Source organism: Dromiciops gliroides, chromosome 1, assembly GCF_019393635.1.
Source record: "Dromiciops gliroides isolate mDroGli1 chromosome 1, mDroGli1.pri, whole genome shotgun sequence".
NCBI classification, from domain to species: Eukaryota; Metazoa; Chordata; class Mammalia; order Microbiotheria; family Microbiotheriidae; genus Dromiciops; species Dromiciops gliroides.
Window position 1 is genome coordinate 326,939,825 of NC_057861.1, and position 25,631 is coordinate 326,965,455.

Consider the following 25,631-nt stretch of genomic DNA (forward strand, 5'->3'; position numbering starts at 1 on the left):
CAACTTGAGTCTGTCTTCGTTCCAGTCCAATTAAGCCAGTGTAACGTGATTTCATTGTTCAAAGGGAAATGGCTTTTTTTTAAAGGCCCTTAGACATCAAATAATTTCTTAACAACAATAACAACAAAAAGTTTTGATGAGTTAAGTGCAAATGGATCAGACCCAGGAAAGAATTAACTTTCTCTGAAATTTACTTGTGTTCAACAATTAAAAGGGAAATAGTTTTAACACATGCAGAGAACTGAGAAAATCATTCAATAACATTTATTACCTTATTTTTGAATTATACTATGCTATAATGGAATCTATAGAAGGGATGTGATGGAGATAGAAGATGCTTTTCCTTTTCTCAAGGAACTTGAAACCTATCTAGAGTGACTACACATGATCATTATTCACATATACAGAAATTGAAGGTTTGCAAAGTGTTTTTCCCACAGCACTGTAAGGTGGATTAATGTAAGTGCTATTATCTTTATTTTACATATAAGGAAACCAAAGCCCAGGGATTTGTTAATGGTCACACGATTAGTAAGTTTCAGATCCCAAACTCAAACCCATCAGTCTCTCCTCATCTAGAAAAGCTTTCCAGACACCATCTACTATCAGATTCTCCTTACACAAAGGCAGAATAGTAGTTTGTCTACAAGTTATGAATTTAGGGGAACCAAATTCTTTGTCTCAAAGAAAAAAATAAAAGGAGAATCTCTTCTTCCTGCTTACCATTATCCTTTTAAGGTCCTGTTGTTTTATATTACCAGAAACTGGGCTTGAAATGCCCAGTATACCATGATATATTAACTCAAAGATGCAAGAGGCTGATGCAATATCCTTTCCTAATTTGGTTGGTGTTGGGAGATTAAAGTTGGGGAGAGGGAAACATGAAAAACTGGGGGGAAAATTGAGGGTTGTGGTTGGAGACCCCAAAAGGAATTGGGATGAGGAAGCATACAAATGGATTAAAATCACACTCTCAAAAGTAGAAGGGTCGGGGCAGCTAGGTGGCTCAGTGGATAGAGCACCGGCCCTGGATTCAGGAGTACCTGAGTTCAAATCCGGCCTCAGACACTTAACACTTACTAGCTGTGTGACCTTGGGCAAGTCACTTAACCCCAATTGCCTCACTAAAAAAAAAAAAAGTAGAAGGGTCTTGGAGGTTACTTACTCCAATATATGCCCAAATAACAAGCCTTTCTATGATACTCTCTATGAGGATCATTTAAGCTATGCATGAAGACTTACCAATGAGGGAAATTTCCTAACTTCACAAGGCAGGTCATTCTACTTTTGGACAATTCTAATAACCAGGAAATGTTTCCTTCTATAATATTTAAATATACTTCTCTGCATCTTCCATAGATGTACCCTCTAGAGTCAAGCTGGGTAATTCTATTCTCATGATATAGTAGAATGCTAGACTCCAGAATTAAAGCATGCTGTCAACACTTATCACCTGTGTGATCTTGAGCAAGTCAACTAACATCTATGAACCTTAATGTTCTCATTTATTCAATGGAGACAAAAATTCCTGTAGTTATCTACTTCACTGAGTTATTGTTAGACTCAAATAAATTAATATATGTAAATGCTTTGAAAACTTTTAAATGATTATAGAACTGACAGTTATTATCATTCCATCATAACCCTTTCAGTATTTGATAGGTGCTATCAAGTCTCTCTCAGTGTTCTCTTTTCTCCAGTAAATGTCCCCAGTTATTTAAATTGATTCTCATTTGTCATGATCTCATTGTCCTTTACTACCCTGGTCACTTTGCAAAGTATATTCTCAAGGTTATCAATGTCATTTTTTCTTAGATTATTTGATTTCTTGTTTTTACACCATCTATATTTTTTCTAGTATTTCTCCCTCTGCCACTTTGATAGTCATTCCTTATAATAAATTATTATAAAAAGGAAAATAGGAAGAAAAGAAAACAAAAGTGATTAATACTACTACTACAAAAAAACCACCCTCATTTTATATGCAATATCTCATAGCTCTGAACCCCCACCTATGGAAAGGAGTGAGACAAAGTATCTTCTCATATCTTATCTGTGACTGCACTTGATGTTTATAATCTCACAACATTCAGTACAGATTATTTTAAAGATGCAGGTAGATGGTGATAGAAGACTGCCCCTGGGGTCAAGAAAATCTTAATTGAAATCCGGCCCCTGACACTTAATATTTGTGTGACCCTGGACAAGTCAATTAACCTTGTCTGCTTTAGTTTCCTCATCTCTAAAAATGTGGACAATAAAAGGACTTACTTTCTAGGGTTATTGTGAGGATAAAAGGAGATTATATTTGTAAAGCTATGTTAATCTAGGGTAGCTAGATGGCACAGTGAATAGAGCACCCATCCTGGAGTCAGAAGGACCTTAATTCAAATGCTGCTTCAGATATTTACTAGGTGTGTGACACTGAGCAAGTCACTTAACCCCATTTGCCTTAGTTTCCTCATGTGTGAAATGAACTGGAGAAGGAAATGGTAAACCACGCCAGTGGTTGTCTTTGCCAAGAAAATTCCAAATGGAGGGATGAAGAGTCATACATAACTGAACAACAAAGTTACATCTTTAAATAATATATAAATATTAGCTATTGTTATTTTATGGTGGTTGTTCTTTCCATTTACACTGATGTAATCATTTTGTAAATTGTTTTGTTTTTTTGTTTTGTTTTGTTTTTGTCTTTGATTACTTCACATTTCATCAGTTCGCTTAAGTTGAAAAAATAATTATTAATAATGGATTCCTTGGGGGAACCAGAGATCAGTTTCTCAGTCCTTCTATCCCACCCACCCTGCCCCCCCACCCCAACTTGAGAAAGTTCAGTTCTCCTTGATCTGGGACAAACCGAAGGGAACAAAAGAAATGAACATAATTTCTTTTGTCTGGACTGGTGAAAGACTGATGAGATCAAACCACATCTAGATAATGGACTTTGCCTTAAGCAATTTGAGTAAAGGTCTTTTTCATACTTTTCCAGGATATCATCTATGGAGTTCATTTTAAAGTAGACCACCTTCAAATCACCTTAACCAATGGATTTGAATGATGCTAACAATTAGCTTTGATCAATGTATAATGACCTGCCTCTATCAAAAGAGGATAAAAATCCTAAGAAGACATCTTGTATGTGCTATAAGTTCTCTTGTGTCTCCTTGAGACCATGTGCTATCTCTCTGGGAGGCATCATGGGTCTTTTGGGACTTTTCTCCTTCTTGTGCTGACTGGCATGCTGAAGCTCTCTCCCTGCTTTCTCTACCACACGGTTTGAGATCATGAGAAGTTAGGGTGACTCATGATCAATACTTTACTGGCATTATATTAATAAATTAATATATGCTTACCCCAAACTGATATCTATAGCAATAGTAATTATTTTAAAAAACAAAGTCTTCAAATTCTCCTCTCTATTCATCATATTTTTTTTTTCTTAAAGTAAAGTAACATCACATTATATCCATGTACTATAGTTTTAGTTCCCATTCAATGGTCATCTGCTTTTACCCCCATTTCTTTGTTACCACAAAAAAAGTTTTACATAAATATTTTGGCGTCTGTTAAGTGTTTCTTTTTGTCAGAAATCTTCCTTAGGTACATCCCTAGTAGGAGCAGCTTACAGTGACTTTATTTGCATGATTTCAAGCCTTTCCAGGATGGATGCACTAATTGAATGATTATTATGAGAAGTCACTCTAGACAGATTGTAACTTTCTTGAGGGAAGGGATGGTTTCTTCTCATATCTCATTCCATCATACATATTACTCAAACAATAACAATGCCTTATTGTGTCTCACTTTCCACAATAACTCCAATATTTAGCATCTTGATCTTTTGTTACCAATACTAAATTGCCTATTGTGAGGTACAATTGTAGACTTATTTTCATTTTCATTTCTATTTCAGTCTTCTTTCTAATGTGTTGGGACACTTCACAGAAAAGTTGTGACATGAATTGGGCCCTAAAAGTAATGGATAGTGGGTATGTTGGATGATGTGGAGATGTGTCTACCCAGAAAATAGCATTAATATTAAGTAATCATGGGAGATAAGGTTAGATATAAAAGGCAAATAAAATTATGGAGGATATTTTAAAGCTAGGAAGGGAAATATATTTTACTTGAAATTCTATGGCAAAAAATGTACTATTCTTAGTATCTCAGGAAAATGGAATGATCAAGTTTGTGCTTTTATTTTGTCTTTGGGTAGAACAAAAGGGAGTATATCACAAAGTATTTAGACAAAACAAAGAAATACAGGAAGAGTTTGATGAACAGATTACAATTTTATCAAAGCTGAAATAGGGGATTTCAATTATCCACACATCTACTAAATGCCTCTCTATATTAAAGGTAAAGAAATGGATACATTTGGGAATTCCTCACATAATAATTTTATTCTGCCAAAGTGGAGGAATCTATGAGAGCAATTAGTATCCTGGATCTGAAATTGATTACTTTTTTTTTATTTCAAATATTTTAATAAGAGTTCTCTGCCAGGCATTTAAAACACCAGTTTGTGAGGATAGACTCCATTGGAGAGAGAGAATACAGAACGCAGGTAGCCACGAAGCTGAGGAATCTTCTTGATTTGGGGCAGGATCTGAGAGCACTGCTTTCTGGTCAGCCTTGCGCTGCTCTGTAATCTCATATTTCTCTTTTTCTGTGTCAAAAATCTCTCCTTCTTGGTGTCTAGGTTTACGGAGCCTCTTCTTCTTGAAGTAAGCATCAGTAAGATGATTTGGAATTTTCACACCTGAAAGGTTAACCTTGGTAGAAGTGGCAATGACAAATTTCTGATGGGTTCTTCGCAGAGGAACACGGTTGATGGTCAGAGGTCCAGTTACCAGTAGTAAGCCACTAGCCAGCTGCTTCAGGAAAACCACTCGCTTGCCCCTGTGGCGGCCAGTGAGCATGATCAGAACTGTGCCTGGGGTGAAGCTAGATCGGAGTCTCCTCACATGCTGGCTGAAAGGCTTTTTGCCATGACTGAGCAGCTTTCTAGGCACATCCTTGGTAGGGTAATACCTAGGCATTTTGCGGATCTTCACCACTCGGTTTCCTCCATTCTTATCCCCACCAACTGGCTTTGAGATGGTAGCAGGTACCTTCTCTTTCTTTTTCCTTTCAATCCGGGTTTTGGGTGCAGTGTACTCGCGTTTGTACATGGCCCGCCTGGAATACATGGCAGACCTTTTTGCGGCTGCAATGCTTTTGAGGCTTTTTCACCACCTTCTCAGCAGCATCTTCCTTTTTGGGCTTCTTTTCCTTTTTATCTTTTTTGACCTTTTTTTCCTTTAGCTCCTTTGGGGGGTTTTGGTCCGCCATCTTGAGAGTCGGGAAAGAGCCTGAAATTGATTACTAAAGAAAAAACTGATGATGAAGTAAAAATGATGGGAACTTTGAAAGAAAGTTAACACTACACCTTAGAATTTGTGATAAAGGATGAGGAGAAACATGAGTAGAATATGATTTACCCATTATGTTTGGGGAGAGCATTTATCAAAAGGTTCAGTGAAAGAATAGGTAAGATCACATAGTCTAATATTCCATGGAGGTAATACTTTCAAGAGTAGTAGGAAGTTCTCAATGAGAACATTCTGTAGACATAAAGTATAATTTTAGTATGGAAGAGAAGGGGGAGATGTCAATTGATGTGCACAGAACCAATCAGCTTCTTTTTAAAAGAATATGTAGGGGCAGCTAGGTGGTGCAGTGGATAGAGCACTGTTCCTGGATTCAGGAGGACCTGAGTTCAAATCCGGGCTCAGACACTTAACACTTACTAGCTGTGTGACCCTGGGCAAGTCACTTAATCCTAATTGCCTCACTAAAAAAAAAGAAAAAAGAATATGTAGAAGATAGAGAGCTTTGTATAGTGGCTAAGGAGCTGCCATTGGGATAAGGATGACCTTTATTCCAGTTACACTTCTGACATTCTGGATGTGGAGATTTTGGACAAGTCATCTAACCTCTCAGTGATTAAGGAAACTCTTTAATTCATGAAGTTGCAGAGAAATCATGATGTTGCATTGGTTGAGGAAGTTTCCATGCTTGAGAGCTCCCTCAATTACTAAAATGATGTCTGAATTTCCCCTATCCCATTTTTTTTAAAAAGGAGGATGGATACTAACACATTGAATAGTCTTATGGTTTTATAAAAATGACCAAGAGCACTAGACCCCAGAATAAGCTAAATAATATGAATGGAAAAGATGTTTTGTTTTAAAGCTATATTGGAAGCAGGAGAAAACTCAAAGTTTTCATTTGACTGCAGCTCAAAGTAAATGAATAATGTCAAAGGATAATAGAGAGAAGGAGCATTTTTAAAACTTAATTTGATTTTGTTTTCTCTTCTAGGGAAAATGGCCTTTAGACTGGCATAGAAAAAAAATTGGTTTTCAGGAACTGAAGAAGTGAAAAGAGAGTACCTAACTGTTCTCCATGAGTTCAAATCTGTAGGACTAAAGAAACTTCATTGTAGTGCACTAAAAATTGTAAATATAATTGGAGAATTGCTTTCAGTAATATTTAAAAGACTATGAAGAATAGAAGAAGTAATATAGGCCTGAAGAAGAGAAGTTGTACTGATCTTTCCAAAAAGGGGAATTTTGAAAAAAAAAGAATGTATAACTAATGGGATAATGGTTTGTGAACATGTAAAAAGAGAAGTAGCGATCACGACAATTCAGCATAACTTCACTAAGAATAGGTAATGCTAAGTTATTAGTATTTTATTTATAAATAAAATGATTGTAAATGAGAAGAATTCTGTAGACATAACATACCTATTTCATTAATGCATTCAATAATTTTTTCATGTTTTATGAGATATAGACAAGTTAAAATAAACAAATTAAAAAAAACTTTCACAATTAGAACATAGGAGAGTACATGTATGGCTACACAATTGAATATGTGAAAAATATATGGGAATTTTAGTGTACTGTATGCTCAATATTAGTCAATAATGGTCATGTGCTATTCTAGCCCTCCCACCCCTCTCAAAGAAAGCTTGTGCAACCATAGGTTGCATAAAGAATTGGTTATTTTCCAGAATTAGGAAAATGAACTCTATTTGTCCTGCACTGTTTGTCCCAGTAAAACCAATTTGAAGTACTGGATACTCAGTCACTTGAAGCTAAAGCCTTTTAAAAGTTTGCTTTTTTTGTTCCCAGAAAATAAGTGTCCCATATATAACTAAGTAGTAAATAAATGGTTGTTGATTTGAATTGCCAGTTTCCTACTTTTAGGAAGGCCTGTTGAACTTTCAGAAAAGGTCAAATACATGGTAAAGGAGCTAGAGATCATGCCATAGTAGGATCTGTTAAAGAAATTGGAGAAATTTAACCTAGAAAAGACTTATATGGAACATGATAATTGCCATAGAGTTCTTCTTGAGGGATATAGAAGCAAGACTTTGCCACATGGGATGGAAACTGGATTCGAGGGTAGAAGTGCAAGGAAAAATTTCCCCCAAATGACTGCTATTCAAAGTGGATCACCTTAGCTCAGGAAGATGGGATCTTCTCCATTATTCATTGTCTTTAAGAAGAAGCTGTATGGGGGTCAGCTAGGTGGCACAGTGGCTAAAGCACCTTCCTTGGATTCAGGAGGACTTGAGTTCAAATCTGACCTCAGGCCCACTTACTAGCTGTGTGAGCCTGGGTAAGTCACTTAACCCTCATTGTCCCACAAAAAAACAAAAACAAAACAAAAGAAAAAAACAAAAAAATACAAAAAAGGAGAAGCCGTATGACCAGTTACGAATGTTGTAAAATGTATTTTTCAGGTAGAAGTTGAAATAGACTGCTTCAGAAGTTTCTTAAAATTTTGACATTTTGTTATTCTTTATGTAACTCAGGTCAAGAGTTCTTGTGCTGGCAGATTACAAAATGGGATAGCATCAGAAATGATGTTCTGCTTACAAATTCTCTATGTATACCATAAATAATATTTCCCTTGGGGAAGTCCTTGGGAATGGTTGAAAAATTTTCCCAGATTCCTTTCTTAAGTTATAGCAACTGGGAGTTTGGCAAGGAAATAGCTGTACCCTGAATACCTAGGGAGCTGAGTTCCAGCCCCAGTTCTGTTCCTCATTAGTTGAATGACCTTACAGAAGTCACTTAATCTCTCTGGGCCTCAGTTTCCTCAGCTGGAAAATGAGGGTATTGAACTAGGTGGCCTCTAAGGGTCCCTTCCAGCTCTAAAACAATAATGATTCTATTTCCAACTCTCTGTTGGAAGTCAGTTGAATGTGTTTCATATGGTTCTATAAGTTCTAATGCCAGTCTGTGCTGCTCCTCTCTTCCCTGCCACTGTTAGGCTGATGATGTATTACACTAATGTGTCAAAACCATAGCAATGTTCCTTTGATATGTTATTGTAGTGCCAGAGCCCACTGCTGCCTCCATAAAGCATTATTGTAATACTTTATCAAAACAATCACTGGTAGGTACTGGGGCCTCAAGAAAAACCTGCATATATTCCCTTTATATGCTAATATCAGAGCTGTTTCTTTGGGGAAAGTGGAGAGCAACATACTCAGATTGAATAGGATTATACATATGGTCTTTTTAGAGATTGACTGGTAGTTATAAAAAGAGAGAGAGAAAGTTGAAAAATCATCCTGGGCTATGTCTAATAGTTCATTGCGATTGAGCACACATATTAAGTGCCTACTATGTTCACTACAAAGTGGAACTTTGATGTTATTTTAATAGCGTGAGCTCTAACAAACAGCTGATCAATATGAAAGAATTAAGTCCTCCCTTAAACTTCCAGACGTGACCATAGTTTTGGTTTTCACTGTGTTGACAAACAAATAAATTCCAACAATAAGCACTTCTTCCCTCTGTTTGCAGCTTTTTTTAATTCAGTGCATTCTTTGGGCTTGGGTCATCTGGTTTGGCAAGACAATCCTGATAAAATCTCTGGTCTGCTTTAAGCTGCGTAGACAAGATCATAATGACTTAAAAGGTGAGAATTTGGATGTCATTTTGTTTATCTTTGAGTTATTGATATTTCATTCTGTATTCATCCTAATTCTAAATTTGAAGCATAGGGAAAGTACTGTTATAGTTGATGAGCGGGCATCTAAAATATGCAGAAGGCCCCTCATAGGAGAAAAGAGAGCATACATTGATTGGGAATTCCCAGATTGGTATAGGGAACCAGGGCCTAAGGAAAATGCTTCCCAAAGGGATAGAATATATGCATTATGGCAACTATTTTCAGAAGGCCAGATAGTCATATAGCAGAATGATTGTAGTTCCTGTGTCTGTGAACTGTGACAAAATTGTCAAATGATAGAAAAAAAATATAGTTGGAGAATATTTATATAGGCTGACTTCATAGCCAGATCAGTTGCATGATGTTAGCTCTGGAAGACAACTTAGATAGTATCTTTCTTGTTCTGTTTCCAAATGACACTATATAGTCCAATGTAGAAAAAAAATGACACCATAGAGTCCAATGTAGAAACAAGGGAATTATTGGATCTTGGGAACTTGTTAAGTTTACTCATGCAAAATGGCAAGGAAAAGTAAGGAAATCATGCTGAAAATTCAGGGCAAATAATTCTATCACTTTAGATTAAAATAGCTATTTCAGCCAAATCTAGATTGGGTTATATGGCTTGAACTATTAATATTATTACCAACATTTTCCATTTAGTATGTATAAACCTTATCTAAAAGACTTAGATTATGTTAAAATCACAGATCTAATGTTAAAAGACAACTTAGAGAACTTCTTATCTAAGACCTTTATTTTACAGGTGAGAAAACTAAATTTGAAGAAAATTAAATGAAACTTTGCTGAAGTTTACATAGGTAGTAAGTTACAGGTATAGAATTTGAACCCAGGTATCTTTGATTTCAAAGCCAATGTCCTTTTTATTTGCCTCACTGTATGATGTTTTGAAGAAAAAGAGAATTCCTTCAAACTATGTTTTTCTCTCATTTGGCAACTTTATTCAAAAAACCCCCTACAACAAAACAGTAGATGAAAGAGCAGTTTCCCCCCCAGATGCTTCCATTTTAACAGTAACACTTTTCTCTATAGTAAAAAGTCATATTCTTCTCTATGGGGTTAATAACCACATATTGCGCTACTGATGGTGATTATAGCTTGATGACTATGGATAAGGGAAGATGGGGAGTCAATGTTCCCATCTCATTTTTGTCCAGCTTTTTATTTACTTTGTGGTTTTCAGAATAGATTTTATTTTTATTGTCTCTCATTGTTACTTAACATGGGATGAATTCCAGCTAAGCATCAGACAAAATATAAATTTTTGAAGTAATTATATTCTTCTCAGACCAAGCATATAGGAAATTTTCCCAAGGGAAGATACAGTATACTGGAGTCAATGGTCCAGTGAAGGTCTGTGCTTCTGGATGCAAGGCATCCTTATCCATGCTGATTCCCTTATCTCCCTTGATAGATACAGGTAGGGTGGCTAGTTGAGGAGCTGAGGCCTATGAAAAAGCAAGGTGTGACTATAGTGTCAGGAATGGAAGTCATTTTAACTATAGCCTTTGAGATGACCTGGGGGAGAAAGATGAATAAATGAAAGGAAGATTGAGGAATGTTTAGAGATATCTGACATGAGAAATCCCCTTGGATCTACATTTATGGATTGACATTAATAACTAATGTGTTTTAAAATATAGAGTTATTAAGATGCTAAATATTGACCAGTACTTGTTATATTTCCTAGGACCACTATCTCTCCTGAGCTATCCAAAGCCCAACGTGAACCCGCATAAAGATATGCATTATAGAAATGCTAAGATATGATGGGACGGAAGAAAAAGTTTAGTCAGATAAGTTTCAGAGTCATCTAAAGGACAAAAGACATAGTAACCGTGCTCCTAACACTGAAAAAGAATATGGTGATAACATGAAATTGCTTTTCAAAGTCCTGTGATTTTGTTAAGTCTTGATTTGGGTCCTGTTGAATGCAGGCCAGATGGGAGGAACTGATAACAACTAGACAGCAGATGTCAGTAGATACCCTGGCAGCTGTTTGATATCCAGCCACATGAATTATCAAAATAAAACCTTATCTTCCTGGATTTTGCTGAGAACAGAAACAAACCAGAATATTAGTCCAACTGTGGATTCTGCTGTCAGGAAGAGGCAATATTGAGGTTTTTTAGGCCAGAATATGGGTTTATCTATAGGGGCATAAAACCCCCCACCTCTGAGCCATCAATGCAGTACTAAATATAAGTGATATGGGGAGGTTGGTCTGTTTTGGTTAGATTAAAGGGAAAATTAGGACATGGTTTTATAGGTAGGGTTAGGGTTGAGAAATAGCTGGTGATTTGTAGCTGTGTAAGACAAAAATAACTGAGCAAGGTAGATCTCAAAGATTTTTTTCTTCTTCAATAACTCTGTGGTGGTTCACACAGGTGTTTCCTAAGCTTTTCAAAGATATTTTGAAATAATTATCTATATTCTTCATGTTGCCTCTATACACATCATTGATACTTGTGTCTCTTGAAGGACAATGTCTACAGGATAAAATCCAAATTCCTCAGGTTGGCATTCAAGATCTCCTGCGCTTCAACACTGCTATATACACTCCAATTTATTTATAACCAATGTCCCCTAAACTTAATGCCTGCTACTGTTCAATCCATAGTAACAAGCTTATCTTGTTACTGATCACACTTTCTATAAACAGTTGTTCTCTCTTCTCTTGAAACACTGATTTTGAAACATCCAAATCCCATTCCTTCTGCAAGTCTCAGCTAAAGCCTCATCTCGCTCTTAACGTCTTCTTTGACCACCACAACCCATTGTCTGAATTCTTAGCCCTTAAAGTCTATGACTAAAAACACACATTTTAGAGATATGGAAGGTGAGCCCTAGAGAGGCAAAATGGTCAAACATCTTATTTGTATGTATGTAGAATGTATTCTTCGTGTGGAGCTGGAACTACAACCCAGCTGTCCAGTGTTCTGCCCACAAATTTGTCTGAATTTTATGTCCTCCTCATGCCTAGATTAGGAGGAAAACTATCGCTTTCTCTACCAAACTCAGTAGCAAGCTTTCTTAAATTATTTGATAGCTTGCATAGCCTATGAAAAGTGGATGGATCAAACAATCAACAACCATCTATTAGAACTTCCTATGTCTCTGTCACCATACAGAGGAAGATACAAGACAAATACAAAGTATATATGAGTTAACTTTGCAATGAGGAAGCATTAGACACCTGAGGGAGCCAGAAAAAAAGCCACATTGAGCTGAGCCTTAAAGGAAGCTAGTTTTACCAAGAGGTGGAGGTGAAGATGGAGAGAATTACAGTGATGGAATGCATGGGCCAAGGCATAGGGAAGGAAATGTAATGTATTATATGAGCACATTGCACATTTCTTCCATGCCTTCTTTGCCCAACCTACATTATTCGGGGCAGCTAGGTAGCACAGTGGATAGAGCACCGGCCCTGGATTCAGGAGGACCTGAGTTCAAATCTGGCCTCAGACCCTTGACACTTATTAGCTGTGTGACCCTGGGCAAGTCACTTAACCCCAATTGCCTCACAAAAAAAAACCCACAAAAAAACCCACAAAAAACTACATTATTATCTAAAATTACTATTTGCATGGTTTGGGATTACCTATCTTTTCCTCTACCCTAATTCCTATTTAATAATTGTTCCATCAATAATCGGAATCAAACTCAAATTATTCATGCCATGTCTCATTTTTTTCAGCTTCATATTAGTTTGTATATGGGGTAAATTATAAGATACCTGAGACATAGTCCCTACCCTCAAGAACTTTACAGTCTGTTGAAGGTGCAATAGCCAGACAGTTCTTGAAACATAATCAGTACTCAATCAATGTTTTTCATTCACTCAAGATTGATGATATTATTAGACAATACTATGTTAGGATTTAATTAAGTGTTAGCTTATGAAGTATAACCTATGCTGCAGGAATTTTGGGTACAAAGGAGATAAGCTATGGTTGCAGTGGTCAGTTAAGATTTTATGATCAAGGTTAGACTTGAAACAGTCTCAAAAGTTGTATAATATTTCTACAGGTAGGCATACATAGGCATGTATGGCAGGTTATTATTATATTGATTTTTATCAATGTAGATTATGCAAAGAAATGGTAGAAACTTTACAACATGTCACTATAGGTTGTAAAAATTTACCACCTAGAAAACACCCTGCAAGATATTACCTTTGGGCAAGAATTGTACAACAGAAGCTGACTATCTTTCATGGTGTAATAGACACCAAATCTCCATGCTACAAAAAATGTGTAACTCAAAATATTCTGAAGAATTCAATAAAAAAAGTTGTACTGGAACTGGGCCAGTATCATAAACCAACCTATTGCCTTCAATTGCCTTGTAATAAAATGGATTCAAAAAACCTTAAAAATACTTTATTGTTATTTTGTTTATTTTGAGATTTTGCTCTCTCACATATTTATTATCTTCAAGCTACATCAAAATAAAAGATTTTAAAATATAGAAGCATCAATGTTGGTACAGTGAATAGAACATTAGGTTTGGGATTAGGAAATCCTGATTTCAAATCCTGCCTAAATTATTTTGTGACTTTATTATCCTGGACATGTCACTTACTATCTCAGCCTTAGTATTCTCATATCTAAAAAGGGGACAATAATAGCATCTACCTCTCCAGTTTGTTGAAGATAAAGTAAGATAATATTTGTAAAATGCTCTGCATACCTTAAATAGGTGGTACAGTGTATAAAGCACTGAGCCTTGAGGGAGGAAGGCCTGAATTCAAATCCCAGCTCATATATTAGCTGTGTATCTCTGGACAAGTCATTTAAATTCTGTCTACTTCAGGTTCTTCTCCTATAAAATGATAATAAAAATAATACTGACTTCCCAGTGTTGTTGTGTAGATAAATGAGATAATATTTGTTAACTGCTTTTTATTTTTTTTTATTTTTTGGTGAGGCAATTGGGGTTAAGTGACTTGCCTAAGGTTACAGAGCTAGTAAGTGTTAAGTATCCAAGGCTGGATTTGAACTCAGGTCCTCCTGACTCCAGGGTCAGTGCTCTATCCACTGCACCACCTAGCTATCTCAAACATTACTGAGGTCTTTACGTTTATTTATTTTTTTTTGGTGGGGCAATGAGGGTTAAGTGACTTGCCCAGGGTTACACAGCTAGTAAGTGTCAAGTGTCTGAGGCCAGATTTGAAGTCAAGTCCTCCTGAATTCAGGGCAAGTGCTTTATCCACTGCAACACCTCCTGCCCCTGCTATTGTTATTTTCAATCTATCTTGTATATATCTTGCTTTTAAATAGTTGTTCATATATTGTTTCTCCTATTAGATTGTGAACTCCTTGAAGACAGAAACTATCTTTGGTCTTTCTTTGTATTCCCAATGTCTAGTACAGTGCCTAAAACATAGTGTGCACTTACTACTTATTCATTTGTCTTATTCCATTCATCTGTTTAGTTGTTTGTTGTACTTGCTAGCAATTTGACCCAGCACCATTTTCCCCCAAATTCCATTGAAAAGGTTAATAACAATGAAATAACAATGATGCTAACAACCACCATCAATGCCACCATTTAATTTTTCAATATATCCTAACAAAAATAAAATTAATGTGTTATGTTATAATAGCTTAATGAAAAACAAGGTCAATCACTCTAAGGCACTTAAAGAACAATGAGTGCTTCTTCACCACAAAGAAGAGAGAATATTGAAAGACATTTTAGAATGTATGATAAACAAGTCAAAAACCTAACCAAATATATTTGAAAAGAGTAGGTATTAATTCTCCATACGATAATAAAAGTTAATACTAGGTATTTGTCCTTCAGTTTTTCTAATGTAACTTAACACAGTGGTTTACATTAGGAGTGAGTCATGATGGAGTCTGTGAAATGACTAAGATCTAAAAATATATTCAGAAGGACCACTAGTGGTGATGTCTACATAAACATAGTTAATAACATGTTGATGAAGTATCAAATAAGTCATTGAATCTTGTGGATTTTGTGGAAAATCATGACCAGATAATCACCATCTTAAAAAGGATTTTCCTGAAAAAACCTGCACTTGGTGATATATGTAGATTATGCAAAGAAATAAGTAGAAATTCCCCAATAAACATTTTTCAGGCTATACAAATTTAGCAACTACCAAATTCTTAATAACGTCAAGACCTGTTACCTAGAATTACACACTGTAATCTTTCTTTCTTTCATGGACTAAGAGAAAATAAGTCCTCATGGTATAAATATCCAAAAATATCTTGGAGAGCTCCAACGGCATAAGTAAAATCAGACAATCATCAAAAACAAGCTTTTGCCAATAATTACTCATATATAACATCAATTCATAAATTAAATGTTTAATTAAGAATAGTATCTATGCTTTTAGAGTATATCATCAAACCCAACTACTCTTATTCCCCAAGCTATATGGAACTAAAGGCTTCAAAATATATAGTGATCTGTGAAAGAGGATCAACATCATGTCCGAATTGGAAAAGATGCATATCATCTATATTGTCCACTCTGGTACTGGAATTGTGCCAAGGATGCTGTCATGGTGCCCACTATTTACCTTGATAGTTTTATTTACTTGTAAAGAAACCATTATTTTATCTACTTTTGTAAAAGTCTTTGGAAAATTAACTGTAAAAGAATAATAGCATAATAGGCTATTCCAGGACTATTTGAATCCAATAGAAAAAATATGAAAATTAGATAGTAATAATAATAGCTGACACAGTGTTTGAGTATTTATAATATACCTAATATTTATCTCATTTAATAATTAAAAGTTCAAAGTACATACTATCATCTCCATTTTACAGGTGAAATAACTGAATTTCAAGGAGTGATCACATAGCTATCAAATGCTGAGGGCAGAATTTAAAGGACTCACTGATTTGAGTCCATTTTGTCTCCATTCAACCAAGCTGCTTCTCAAGAACTTTAACATGGTAAAATGTGGTATATACATTAATTTTTATGATTAATGACAGAATGTGATAAGTCAAAGTCAAGCTCTGGGCAAATTATTATGCAGAATTTAAGGAAGGAGAGAGCATTCCTATATATCCAGGATGGCTTCATAGAGGAGGCATCAGAATTGGACTTTGGAAAAAGGATTAAAATAAAGAAATAGCATAAAAATTGAACATAATTTGGCAAATAGAACTTTAAAATGAGCCTTTGAGGTATCCACAGCTTACTCCTTTTCCCTTATATCTTGACTCCCAGCTGTGTCCAAGTGGAATAAATAAATTGCTCCAAGAAGTTGTTTGAGCCTTCAGTTATATCCCTGGCTAAAACGATGCCATTGGAAACTTGGTAAAACAACCTCGCTCGCTCTGAAATAGCTGAGGCCGCCAAAGCAAACCAAGATAGACAAAACAAAGGGCACATCAACATAATGTACATATTGTGAGGATTCTTGAAGGTCAGAGCATGATCTTTTACTTCTTAGTGACACATAATGCCAATATTTGTCAGATCTTGCTGAAGACTAAAGCTCAGTAAGGGTGGAAAAGGCAATGCGTGACATTTGTGCTCCGTCCTACAGCATCAAACAATTTATTGTTATAGACACCCAGGTTGGAAGATGAAAGGTTTGAGGTTATTATTTTATCCATGATACTTACTGACTGATTAGGTATTAATGTTGATACAACTTCCCCCCCCCCGCCCGCCTTAATTTGAAAATCCTCTGCCATACCTTTGCTATGCTGCTATCAGAGCACTGATCCGACACCAAGCAATAATCACAAGAGCATAACAATGATGAAGATTATAATGACTATAGTTGTGATTTTTAAAAAAACAACAATATTAACAAAAATTCATTTTTAAAGGCATTTAAGTTATCCTATCATGCTATATTGTTCCTTTGTAGTATTATGTTCTATAATTCCTTCTGTGGTTTCCCATAGATATCAATCAGTCAATCAATAAGCATTTGTTAAGCCCTTATTATGTTTTAAACATTGAGCTACTAAGTGTTAGGAATATAGTGATGAAAATTGTATACCTCCTATCCTTAAGGAGCTTATAATCTATGGGGGAAAAGGGGAGACAACATGTATGCATTTGCTAACAGTTTGACTTAACACATCTGAAATAAATACAGAGTAATTTTTATTGAGAGCCACTAGCAACTGGGGAGACCAAAAAAGGACTCATGTTCAAAGGGGTGTTTGAGCTGAGCTTTGAAGGGAACCAAGGATTCCAGGATATAACAGTGAGGAGGGATTGCATGACGTACATGAGAGATAGCCTGAGGTAAAACACGATGAAGGGAGATGGGATGACATGTTTAATGAACAACAAGAAGGTAGGTCTGGTTATACCCTAGAGTTTGTGAAGGGCAGTGATGCATACTAAGACTGAGAATGTAGATTGTAGCCAACAGAAGAGGATGTATTTGTTCGTAGAAGTAATAGGGAGAAGGGGCAGCTAGGTGGTACAGTGGATAAAGCACCGACCCTAGATTCAGGAGGACCTGAGTTCAAATCCGACCTTAGACACATAAGACTTACTAGCTATGTGACTCTGAACAAGTTGCTTAACCCTCATTGCCCCACAAGAAAAAGAAATTAATTTTATTTAAAAAAAGTAATAGGGAGAGAAATGATCCCTCCACTCTCATATTTCTCATCCTTCTCCATTAGAGCTCTCATGCACTTTATTTGGTACTCATTACAGGTGTACACAGTATTTACCTCTTCATTCTAAGTGAAGATGGTAAAAATTTTCACCTTTGTTTTGCCAGAACCTATCACTTTGGACACAATAGGTGTGTGCTTTACACAAGTAGGTGCTTAAGAGATTTTATTTTGTTTTATTGTAGTAGACTGAGTTTCAATTGTACTAAATTTTATTGAGTTTTTAATTGTACTCGATTGAATTACATTCTTTTCTTCAAACTTGTCTGTTAATTGATTTCAGAAAATGGGTGGCCTTTGATGTCGTGACAAGTGACATTTTGCCCCACATGGGGTTTAGCTGTTTTAATTGTATTATAAGAAGTAGGACAAAGGATATTTTACATGCATATTCCATATTTTCATCATCAATTTTTAGTTGCATACCACACAAGGAATTTTTAAGTTTTCTTCATATTCTGGAGAGAACCAGAACCTTCTCATAAATCATAATGTTTAAAGTAAAATGGGAACTTAGAGAACATATCCTTTAATCCTTTCATTTGACAGGAGGCTTCAAGAAATTAAGAGAGAAGCCTAGAAAGAGGAAGCATCTTTTTACTAGAGCTCCTGAGGGATAAGTAGTTGCTCCTAGTTGACATTTGGTTTCTTGTCTTATTAGGAAGCATCAGGGTTTAACCTCATTGCTGTGTTTGGGAGAAATATGACCATAAAAACCAAGCAGTAGATATGACAATTAAAGGAATGTGTTTTAAAAGTGATCAAATTAATGCAAAAAATGGTAATGTCAATAAGGAAGAGAGAAGGAAACATATAGGGCAGAAGTATCAAAAGTGGTCTACAACACTCCTGAGTTTAACCTGAAGCAGATTAAAATATTAGGAAATATTTAACAAAATAAATAAAATATGATAAAACATAGACAAGATTAATATGTGGTTTCCTAATTCAATGTCTAGCCTACAGATATCCGTATGTACAATTTAGTTATCATTATTTCTATTGGAATTTGATACCAGTGGAATAGGGGGTCATTACCAAGCATTCTCCTGGGTAATTATTGACATTCACTAACAAATTCTTTGTTCTGTAATTGGGAATGTTTCCCTTTATAAGGTGTAAACATCCCCATTAATACTACATATGAGGATAAGTTATGACTAATAACAAATTTTAGGTATACTCTTGGACTTGGCCCTTAAAAAAAAGTAAGCCACTTTAGGAGAGATGAAAGAAGGAGCTTGTAGAGAAATTCCACACCTAGAGACTTAGAGCCAATTGCCTAGAGAGAAAATCTTCTATCCTCCTCCTCCTAACCTCAAGAAATTATGTGGATGCTGTTGATAGAGACCCCATCAGGCAATGGTAACTAAAAAGCAATGATAGATCACCAGGGGGTTCTGGGTAATGGAGAAATATCTCAGTCCAAGCCTCCAGAAAACAGAGGATGAGTTAGCTAATAGCTAGATGAAGAGACACAGTATGGAAGATGAAGGCTCAACTTCCTGAGTCCACACAAATCAGGACAAGTCGAGAACTCTACTGTAGTAGGCAGAGGAAAAGAGCTTCAACTGACGAACATTAAAGGATAAACTAGAAACATCTTATATCTTATAAGGGAAGACATGATTAATGACAAAGCAAAATCCTCATTGAGGTAGAAAGGAGACTCCAGGAAAATTCCTAGAAATTCTTGTGTCCAAGTAGAAGGATTAGAATCAATGTGGTGGGTGTAAATGACTGTTTGGAGCTTGGGAGATATGACATTTTGTGCATGGTTAAAAAGTATCATTATTAGAAGACCATATATATATATATATATATGTATAATTATTGCCATTCAGTAATGAATACTTTGTTCCATAATTGGGAATTTTTTGCTTTATAAGGCGTAAACATCCCTGCTAATACCACTTATGAGGATAAGGCATGAGTCTTATTTTAGGGAGAGAGAGAGAGAGAGAGAGAGAGAGAGAGAGAGAGAGAGAGAGAGAGAGAGAGAGGGAGAGAGAGAGAAAGAAAAGAGAGCGCAAGAGTGCAAGTGAGCAAGTGCTGGAAGGACAAATAACAACAGTGATGGGGCTATAAGATCCTTAGCTTCTAACAATCTCTTAAGGGAAAGAATATGCCCATTGGGCGCAAGAAATCCATCCCTATGTTTCTTAGACTAGGTTTGGGATCTTAATTTGTAGTCATGAGCAGGTGTATGCCCTCTGAAAGACTTGTTCACATAGCTATTCATTCTTTCCTATCATTCTATCAAAGATCATGGGTGCAGTGTTAAAGCTGGTATACAAACCCAGGTCTTTTATTCAAATATAGAGCCCTTCCCATGACGTCAATTCACTAGACCATTTAATTTACTAAAATTTTCAGCTGACATTGTTTTACTGTACTGGTTTATGATGTTGCACTGTCCTTGTGCTTCTCTGCTCTCAGACCCATGACTTTATTAACTAAGGTGCTCCAATTTATAAAGGCTAATTCAATTTTCAGAGTCAAAGCAGGACAGTGTTAGGATAAAAAGGTGAAATATCACTTACTATCTTTGGGGAATGCAAAAACAAACACCAGGATATTACCAAGAGTCAGCAATCAAAGGACCTGAAGAGTAATGAATCACAGGTAAGAAAACACCTGGCTGGATGCAGAAGCAAGGCAACAGAGTTCAGGGTAGGATCCAAGGTTTACCATAAAGCTTTGTCCCACACCAGTGCTTTGGTGGTTTCTAGTAAAGAATGGAGTCTTAAAAGCATTCAGCTACATTCTTACTATTTGGGATACAGAGAATGCTAAACAAATGCTTCGAAATGAAATGAAAAGAATCTCAATGATAAATGCAAATTCTCAAACTCTTTCTCCCTTGATTCATGTTTTTAAACTCATTTAAATGTTTTGCAAGCTATAGTGAGATTTTAAGACATGAAGGGATGAAATGGACTTGTTTCATTTAAATCAATTTGCCCTAAATGTACCCATTTCAGTGCTTCATTCACATGATTTTCTCAGTGTTGGCACTCCCATAAATACCCATCTTAAGCTCTTTACACCTAAGTAAATAGTGTTTGAAAACTGAATTTCCCACATCCAATAGCCCCTTCTGAAATTAAATGATTGATTCGCAGATGACAGATACTCAGATTGACACTAGGTCCATTCACTGAGACTTCCTAGTGTTTGTGGAAGATTCCAGAACTCACATTCTCCTTTCATCGCCATTAAGGATCCGGCGGCACTCCAATGCCACAATGAGAGATTAAAAGACATTAGGGAAGGCACTGTGCACAGCCTACTTATATTTAACCTTCCACAAAATGCCAGAATATATATACACACGTATATATGTTGGTGTATATATACACATGTATGTGTATATACACACATACACACACATATGTAGATATAGATATATAGATATACATTCATTCATTTGTTTATATGTTCACAGCTCCACCATCCTATAGTATTGGATTGGACTGGGATTTGAAGACAAATTCAAATTATCAACATGCAACACAGCATCCAGAGTCCATGTGTAAGGAAGTTATTAAGGTTCCATACCCATCATAAATTTCACTTAAAAACCCCACAGCTGTGCAGAGCAAACAATCTTAGGCATCATCTAATGATCAAATCGAAAGGTGGTAGTGAAAAGCTGACAGTTTCTGCTTCCTCCATGCAATCCCTTTGTTCTCCCTCCTTCCAGTGAGTGATTGGCCATTGCGGTGTCACTACCAAATTCCCATGCACAAGTCATCTCCCCACATTCAGTAATGCATTACTCTCATGAGAAAGTAATCAAGTAAAATATAACTGATGACTTTCTAGATCCAGCAATCAGTTATTTGTGATAAATTGCACTCGACGCTGACTTTAACAGTCTTGTGTATAAGTTAGTGGCTAATGTATATTCCCGCATTTTCATTTTCTTGTAGAGCCTGTCAGCTAACCAAAGGGGGGTGGGGAGCAGAGAAGCAGGGAGGAAGGGAGGGAGGGACTGTCCTCCATCTGTAAGTGGTACACTACTAGCCTCCTGGAGTTATTAAAGGAAAATTGGAAAAGTTTCCAGAAGATTAAGCAGAAAGCTTACAACTTGCACCGGACTCTCAATTTTCCAGTGGCTCTGACAGAAGGATAAATCTTCAGCTGTTTTAACTAAAATCCAAGCCAACCAATGCCTAACTACAGTAAACAAAATTTATTATGATTCGGACATGGCTGTCGTGCTTAGGTCTAAGTTGACAAAACTGTCAACACATGAATCCCTTAGTTGAGAAAAATGCAGCAAGATGTTTTTCAGCAAGGAAGGGGGGAAAGGGATGGGGAGAACTGTGAATGAGTAAAATGTCTACATCAATGAGCAAAAGAAGCAGGAAGAGAGTATTGCAGTTTTTGTTGTTAATCAGAGTTGAGTTTAAATATTTAGAGTAAATGGCTTCCTACAAGGTGTCTTTTCTAGGAGGGGCAGAAAGGTGATTCCTCCACAAAAACCTCTCTTACTGCCTCTACCATGGTATACTAAAGGCCCATGTTGGATATACCTTTAGTAATTCAAACACTGAAGCACTTTGTAAAGATTTAATTTGTGAGTGAGAATTGTCCTTAGGAAAAAAATCAGGTCCTGATTCTCCTACTAACCAAAAGTGATGATGGGTAAGCAAATTTCCCTCTCTAGCCTCATTTTTTATATGTAAAAATCTGGTGATATTTGCATCACTTACCTCCTGGGTTTGCAGTGAGTGAAGTGTTTTATAAACTGCAATGCATTACATGTGAGATTCATTTCTCTTTATTGAAACTTTAAATATTACAAATTGTATTACTTACAATGAACCTGAATTGTAAGGATATTAATTTACATTCAAATTATCTCATTCAGTGCATATTTTATTTTTAAGAGGGGCAGGATGAATGGGACTGAAATTCAGATCCAATATTGCATTGGTTGGAGGAATTTCCTAGGTGAAAAATCCCTCCCTTAAAGAATATCTACAATCAATCTATAACTTAAGGTCTAAGGGTCATTGAGAGGTTAAATGAGTTACCTCCTATAACATAGCTTTGACATTTATGTTTCCATATTTTATCCATGTTTCCTTTTTTGTATTTGATTTTGGGTCCTAAAAAATCAGGCAGCAACATCTTAAATCAAAAACATTGCTTGGGTCCATTGTATTTACTTAAAAGGATTTTAGGGATTGGGTCAGAGTTCCAAGTATGGATAGAAAAAAGGGGCCTCAGAAAGCTTCAGAGAAGAGGTGTCAAACACAGTGGCTACATGCCCTTGGACACTCCCAAGGGCCTGCTGAACCAATTTAAAATGTAATTAGGAAATAGTTTACAAAATAAGTAAAACTATAATAAGACAGAGATAACATTTATCATAAAACTAAGTCAATATGCAGCCAGCAGGAATCTTTAGGTATGGATTAAGGGCTCTCTTTTTCTATTTCAATTTGATGCCACTGCTTATTCTAGAGCATGGGGCACTGAAAAAGGATGATGGGCTTAGCTTGGGGACTTTGGGGAAAGGCACTGAGAAGCCTAAAACACTGAGTAGATAGTGGCAAGGAAATAGAGACAGACTTAAAAGGACAAGCAATATTGCAAGGCTAGTACCAAATATTACCAACATCACACTTTTTGCTTAATGTGGGTACTTCACACAATGTAACTTGATCCATAGGTAGGTACTGGGAATTGAGATGAGCACTCATCTTTTTTTGTTTGTTTGTTTTCTACCTTGTTTCTGAATTATAGAAAATCAGGAAATTCATTCACTTATCCACAGATGAAGGGGGCTCAGTGGACAAAACATACACTGGTCAACTGATCTGACCTTAAAGATAAACATAGATGGTAGCTGTCCATGTAGAATATATTGAGATTCATTGAGGACCACCCATATGAGAGAAATAAATTTTTAATTCCATATTTGGAGAAAGAAGGTAAATTTCATATATCCAGGGAATATAATTAATACAGTGACTTGATCTGAGTCACCCTATCATGTAAATAACAAATATAATGCCTTATACTTAGAGCAGATTTTCACAAGAGGAAAGCAGATAAAAAGACGTTCAAAGGAAAACAGAAAGGGTATGCAGAAAGTTTGACAACATACTGTACCTATTTCACAATTTTTCTCCAGTGTTCTGTACTTTATTCTTCTCTCTATGTTATAAACATCACCTCTGGATAGAGAGGATAATGGCTGGTTCTGTGTTTCTGCATAAGAATCAAGTTCCAAAGGGGTCTCTTGAATATCCCCACTCAAAATCCTCTTGCAATGAAAATAATTATTTTTTCCCTTAACAACTAGTTCAGAGTGAATATAAATTCAAGCAGGGTTTGGGTAAATAAATAAATGATTGATTAATTAACATGAATGTTATTATTATTATTATTATTATTATATGAATCTCAAGTATTTCAGATGCATGATGGTATAGACTATAAAAATCTGGCATTCAAGACTGGAAGACATGGGTTCTAATACTAGTCCTGTAACATATTGGCTTTTGATCCTAGGTAAGTCACTTAATCTTTCACTGCTTTAGATAGCTTTCTAAGACTATAGGTTGCAGAAAAGGTGCTGTACAGTCCATCTCCCTATTCTTTTTTTTTTTTTTTAAGTGAGGCAATTGGGGTTAAGTGACTTGCCCAGGGTCACACAACTAGTAAGTGTTAAGTGTCTGAGGCCGGATTTGAACTCAGGTACTCCTGACTCCAGGGCCGGTGCTCTATCCACTGTACCACCTAGCTGCCCCTCATTTCTCTATTCTTAACCCCAGTAAAGTCATCCTTTGATGACTCATTGTAATGTGAATGTGGCTTTGAATTGTCAAAGATTGTGTCAGCAGAATACAAGGAAATAAGGAAGGAAGGAAGGAAGGAGGGAAGGAAGGAAGGAAGGAAGGAAGAAAGGAAGGAAGGAAGGAAGGAAGGAAGGAAGGAAGGAAGGAAGGTAGGAAAAAAGGAAGAGAGAGAGGATGGGAGGGATGAAGAAAAAAAGAAGGAAGAAAAAATAACTTATTAATCACCTACCATGTGCCAACTACTGCCCTGAGTTCTTTAAAAATATCTCATCTGATCCTCACAAGAACCCTGGGAGTTGAGTGCTATTATTATTCTCCCATTTTTATAGTTGAGGAAAATATGACTGACAGAGATTAAGTGGCTTGTTTAGGATCATGCAGCTAGTAAGAGTCTGAAGCCAGATTTGTACTCAGATCTTCCTAACTCTAGGACAAGAGCTTTAACCATTTTACTACATAAGTTGTAAAAAGCCCTACCAAGTTGGAAAGGCTTTGAATGTGAGTCTGATCATGCTGTCTGATGCCCATCCTGAATAAATTAGGAAAGAATCATCACAAGAAGACTCTCCATATAGTGATGACTTGTTTTATCCACTGAAACAAAAGATATTTAATCAATACATCTTGACTGATATGATGATAATTATATCTTGAATCACATAGCTCTTTTTCATCACCATGCCTTTGCACCATCTGTCTCAATGGGTAAATTTCACTTCTTCTTACCTCCACTTCTTAATTTCATTGAAGTCTCAGATCAAACATCACCTTCTATCTAATGTTTTTTTTCATGATCCACCAGTTATTTGTGCTTTACCCCCAAAGTTACCTCATTTATTTTGAATGAATTTTGTATAAGTTTATATATGTCTGTCTTATCTACCTAGATAGAATATGTGTTTCTTTTTTTTTTAATTTTAGAATATATGTTTCTTGTCAGAAGGAATTGTTATATTGTCTTTTCCTAGCATATGATAGCTTCTCCATGAATAGCTTCCTGGCTAATTTACTAATTGATAGACTATAGTACATTTCCTGAAGCATGTTCCAACGTACAGATATTAAGATTGAAGCACACAGAAGAAGTAAGGGAGGAAGTATTTAAGTACCTACTATGTGCCAGGCACTATGC

At 36.1% G+C, this 25,631-nt stretch overlaps 1 pseudogene; it reads right to left on the reverse strand.

The window, feature by feature from the left end:
- Positions 1-4,467: 4,467 nt before the first annotated feature.
- Positions 4,468-25,631, reverse strand: part of LOC122748825 — a 32,631-nt pseudogene continuing 11,467 nt past the window's right edge.